Raw genomic sequence first — 6,059 nt, forward strand, 5'->3', positions numbered from 1 at the left:
TGCCACCATGCCCAGCTAATTTTTGTATTTTTAGTAAAGACAGGGTTTCACCATGTTGGCCAGACTGGTCTCAAACTCCTGATCTCAAGTGATCTGCCTACTTCAGCCTCCCAAAGTACTCGGATTATAGGCATGAACCACTGCTCCTAGCCCTACGCATACTTCAACTGCACCATCAGCATTATACAGTGTCAGGTCTCCATATGCAAGCCTGGAGCCTGAGTGTCTGAAGTCCTGCCTGCCTCAGCTGATCGTCTCTTACCCCCTGGGAGTTCACCATTGTCCCTGATCACCCAGCAGAGCTTCCCTGGACAAGCCCCTCACCCAACCCTGCCATCTTAACTGTTCTTATGATAATGTGAATACCACTCACCCACCCTGCCATCTTAACTGCTCTTCTGCCTCACCCCCACCTACCATTGTAACTGAACTTGTGGTCATGTATACTCCTTGCCCCTACCCCCACCACTGTAACTGATCTTACTCTGCAAGACCCCATCCCCCAAAAAACTGCCCCAACCTATAAAGCCAATTCCTACCTTACTCCCTTCGCCTGTCCTTGCTCAGATTTGGCCCGCTTGCACCTAAGCAAGAAATAAAAGTGCCGCCCTCCTTGAGGGCCCTCCTCCCCTTCCCTCCCCTCCACCCTCTTCCCTGTAAAAAAAAAAAAGACAGAAAGAAAACTGCCTTGTTGTCCACACAAAGCCTGCTTGGAAGATCTCTTTATTAAATGCATTTAATATTTGGTACTATTGGACACGAATAACATACAGTTACAAAATAAATAACCCATTTAAATAGGGAGCAGGCCAAGCTGAAAATCAACTCAAATTATCAATTCTCATCATTGTAAGGATTTTCTTTTTTTAAGTTTGGTTTCACCTCTGCCTCCAAACAGATGGGCTTTTCCTTAAAGGAAGCTGACTGAGTCAATTTTTTTTTCCAGACTTAACACATTGCCCTGTCCCTGGGGAGTAATATTATTGTGACAAAACATCCTAGTTCTGGGTCAAAGTATTTTTCCATTTTCAGTGAATTGATCATTTGGCAAACTGACTTTTTTTAGAGCTGGCTTTTAGCACATTGGCTCTTGGCAATTTGCTTTTCAGAAAATTGACTCTGTCTTTGAAAAATGTGAATCTGAAATTTCTCCAAAAGCCCCTTGCTTGCTTAATCAAACTCTGCTTGTGGAATGGTCCACCACTTCCGAGTAATCTGGGTACTGTGCCTGGTCACTTACAGCAGTGCCTGGCACATTGTTGTGCTCTAAAACTGCTCAGGGCAGTTGTTAGAGCTTCTCTCCATCTCTTGGCATGAGACCTCATAAAAAGAAATGCTGTGGGGGGAACCCCACAAGTGCTGTGGCAAGGGTCTGAAGCCCCAGCCTGTTCCCATATAAATATTGATTTAGAAAAGAATTAGAGGCTGGGCGTGGTGGCTCACGCCTGTAATCCAAGCACTTTGGGGGCCAAGGCGGGTGGATCACCTGAGGTTGGGAGTTCAAGACCAGCCTGACCAACATGGTGAAACCCTGTCTTTAAAAAAAAAAAAAAGAATTAGAAATAGAAGCACATACTTATTCCTTTATATAATTCTATATAATCTTATAGTTACTTATAATTATAAAGATATATACTCAATATAACTTTAATTTTACTAATGATTATCGGTTATGAAGCATGGAACTGAGGGGGCGTGACAGGCATGCTGGAGGGTGCCTCAGCTGTGAGGCAGCAGCAGTGCTGGGAAAGCGCCTGCTGTTTAGCCAGCTAGGGAAGGAGATGTCCAAAATGGCCAGATGCCTCCTTCCTCGGGGGAGTTAGGAGAAAACTCCGCTCCCCCAAGCTCTTGCAGTAGGCCTGACGGCTGTCAGGGACACCCACAAACATCCGGGCATTTAACTGTCTCTATGTGACGCTGTGCTTCAGCGGTCACGTTCCATGTCCACTCTCACGCTCCACCTCTGCACCTGGTTTCTCTTTTTCTTAGAAGATAAGAATTAATAATAGTAACATAATCTTAATGTCCTTGATATTTCTGACAAATACGTGAAAAGTGCTGATGCATTAGGTTTTCTCCTTATCTCAGCTACTTGAAAGTCCTGGGACCCCTATCTCCAAGACACGTGATTTACCTGACCCTATCACTGACCACCATTCCCTCACCTTACCTTGCCTGCCCCCTGCTTTGTACTCAGTAAAAGTCAGAGAGTCCAGGCACTCGGGTCCACTGCTGGACTCCATGCTTTGGTTGGCAGTGGACCCCCAGGCACAAACTCTGTTTTTTTCTTTCTTGGTGTCTTGTGTCTTTTATTTCCACAGTTTCTCGTCTCCACACCAGTAGAGAGGGGCTCACAGAACCCTGCAGGGCTGGACCCTAGAAAATGGACTGTATCAGAGGGGACTAAGCTATGAACTCCTTGCCATTTTTCATATTATGAAATATTTTTTCACATTATAAAATATAATGAACTCCTCACCATATTCCAGTGTGGGCTCCAAGTGAGAGCCTCAACACTTACCCTGGGGCTTCTGAAACCCAAGTACCCCAGGAATAACTGAGATCAGAGGCAGGGGGATGGAATCATTGACTCTTCCGTAAATTCCCTCAATACCTTAGGGATTTCTGCTCGTCAGCAACTTTCCTTTCAGTCGTGATATCCAGGGAACATGAAAGGGTAATGAGAATCACCACCACCACCACCACCAGATGATGGGAGCAACTTTTACTGAGTGCTCCTTTTGAGGCAGGCACTGTAACAAATGATTCATGTAATTTATTCTCATTCGAGTCTTACAACAGTCCTCTACAGTTGACACATGAGGAAACAAACTTAGAGCAATAAAACAACTTCTCCAAAGGTCACCTAGCTGATAAGAGGCAGAGTCAGGCTTTGAAACCAGGTGCTTCCAGCCCTAAAGCCTGCATTCTTTCTTAACCAGTCAGCAAACTGCCTTCATTACTTATCCACTTAAATGATATATACATGAGAAGAGCTCAGCTAAATTAAAAGTAGATTATTTTACAAGGGAAAAAAAATGGAAAAGGAAGGGCATTCAGGAATGGTTTCCAATGTAAATACATCTCCATCTCTCCCACTCTCCTCCCACCATGCTTTTCTGTGCATTTCTTAAGGTGTGTGGATGTGTACAAATTCCACAGTTTTGTTGTTGATTGGTTGATATGGTTGATAACAATGGGGAATTAAGAAGGAGATGGAGTACAACTGGTCAGGGCCTCCTGGCTGGACACCTCTCATCCACCTTATACTGACCTTGGAGCCCAGAATCTGGTTCATCTAACAGCTCGTCCCCTTCCTCTTTCTCCAGAATGTCCACGAGGGTGAGGTCTGTCATGTAGTACTGGCATCCAAAGAAACTTTCCTTCTCCCTCACCAGACAGAAGCAGTGTAATCTACCAGCATCAGTGAGGCTTCTAACGGCAATCATACCCGCTCCAGCATCCATTTCCTGAACTACAACTCGTGATTTCCTCAAATGTGCTGACCATTGTGCCTGGACCAGCTGGGAAACAGAAGTCAATTTCAGTTTTGGGGAGGAGGGAATTGGTTCGAATATTTCAACCTTCCCCGTTTGGCAGCCTGAGGTCAAGGAAGAGCCAAAGGTTCCGGGACGACCAGGACCTGGAATGATTTCCCTACCCTACTTCTAGAAGGCGAGGCAGCCCTGACTCAGTAAAGAGGGGTAAACATCACAGATCCCAGATTCTCCTCTGCCTCTCATGGAACCCACCTGGAGGAAAAAAGTAGCAGCTATTACCCCAAATAGGGAAAGTGAGACCCATTTTCTACATCTCCCACAGCAGAGTTGTCCCCTTGGAACAAGGGGCTGAGGGATGAAAAGGCAGGCCCACCATGCCCCAGCCAGACCCACCCCAATGTTGATGAACAGAGGAACCAGGGAGGGACAATGGGCATGGCTGCCAGACTTCACATTACTAACCTCAACTGATCGTTTTCCCTTGGCTCTGATTCTTGGGCTCTCTGTCTTGCTGCATTCTGCAAGGCAGTTGGATGGGTGCCTCCCTACCAACCATTTATGAGGTGGTGGTAAGTAAGCCTCAGAAGAAACAAAAGCTTCCTGGGATTCACTTCCTCATCCTGCCTCTGGCCACGTTACCCTAGATCCCTTCTGCCTGACCCAGGCACTTATCCACTCACGGTTCCCTTCTCTTGCCTCTGCCCCCAACATGGTGATTGACCCTCAATTCACTACCAACCTGGGAATTTTAGGTATCTAGAAAGGGTGCCCATCTCAGGTGCTACCCACCTCCTCTCCGACCTCAGCTGTTCAACAGAATGGAAATTGCGAGGATCCCCTCTGCAGATCTCTGCACAGTTCCTGGCCTCTGAATCTCAGGAAGCTAAAATAATGAAATTGAAACTTGTCCAGGTACAAGGACAGGTGAGTAGGGCTGGGCGCCCCACTTCCCAAGCCTTTAGATAAGCCACCTTATAACTGATCTGGAGGCAGATAAGGCCAGAACTCCTTCTTCTTCTTGGACCCAAGGAGTGGGCAGGAGATCCTGATATGTATTTGAGGTGAGTTTGGGCCAGACAATGGTGCACACCACGGCACGCTGGGCCATGCAATCCAGTGTATTTGGAATAGAGAAATTGAATATGGGTGGGTATCAAGTGCCAGCAGGCAATGGCTATGGCCATGCCCAGGACATGTGGACAGTAAGCCAGCAGAAACAGCTGCCCAAATGCCATGCTGTGGTCCACAGTGAAGACCCAGGACAACAGCAGCTAACACCTGGAAAGAACAGGGTGGGCCTGTAAGGCACACTCAGCCTCCCTCCCCATCCCATGCTCCCATGTACACATGCTGGTCTTCCTTATCTGGATGCCACCCACCTTCTCCACCTACTTCCTTCTCCAGGGAGCCAGGCCTCTGGCCTCACCCATGTCCTCTCTCAGAGATAACCACCCGGGTGAGCCCAGCCTGTCTTCCAGCCTTTGCATACCTCAGTTCTGAAAGAACATTTAAAGAGATGACAGAGGCCAGGCACAGTGGCTCTGCCTATAATTCCAGCACTTTGGGAGGCCAAGGTGGGCAGATCACTTGAGGCCAGAAGTTCAAGACCAGCCTGGCCAACATGGCGAAACCCCATCTCTACACACACACACACACACAAAATTAGCCAGATGTGGTGGCACACACCTGTAATCCCTGCTAGTTAGGAGGCTGAGGCAGGAGAATCGCTTCAACCTGGGAGGCAGAGGTTGCTGTGAGCCAAAAGTGCACTGCTGCACTCCAGCCTGGGCTACAATAAACACACAAATAAATAATAAATTAACAGACAGACAACAGTGGTGGTGGTAACAATTACAATAATAATAATATGGCTACCATACATTATTTACTATGTGCCAGGCACTGTGCTAATGCTCACAACGGCCCTAAGAGGCATTATCCTTACACATCAGCGGAAGCAACTCAAGCTCAGAAAAGTTGACAAAGCAACGTGGCTAATAAGTGGCAGAGCTGGGATTTGAACCCAGATCATTGTAGATGTTCCCCAGTATCTCATGCTGACTGTACTCTTGCAGGCTGGTGAAAGCATCCAGGGCACCCCTACTCCCAGGAGTGAGAGGAGCAGCCATGTTTCTCTTCCCAGTACTGTGTGGGCCCTACTCAGAGAGGGGTGGTGGCTGGACTTGGCCACATATCCCACACTCTTCCTGACACTCACTCCAAGGGTGCTGTGATGCTGGACCAGGGCCAGAGATGGGGCAGCTCCTCCCTTCTACCTGGGACTTTGTGCCTGTCCTGAGAATAGCAGCTGATACTGCCCACAATACGCTGGACGGTCAGTGCCCTCGGGAGATAAGGATTCCTTGCTATAAGACTCCTCTCTCTCTTAGCCGTGTTGGCCTTGGAAAGTCCCCAGGGGTTACCTCTTCCCCTGTCACTCAGGCTTATGGTGGGAGGAGGAAGCATGAAAACTCCCTACACTGAAAGGTCAGAAGGAAATGCAGCATTCCCACGGGAGACATGACTGGGGAAAGGCCTAGGAGAGAGAAGTGAGAAACC

Source organism: Cebus imitator, unplaced genomic scaffold (assembly GCF_001604975.1).
Source record: "Cebus imitator isolate Cc_AM_T3 unplaced genomic scaffold, Cebus_imitator-1.0 Scaffold228, whole genome shotgun sequence".
NCBI classification, from domain to species: Eukaryota; Metazoa; Chordata; class Mammalia; order Primates; family Cebidae; genus Cebus; species Cebus imitator.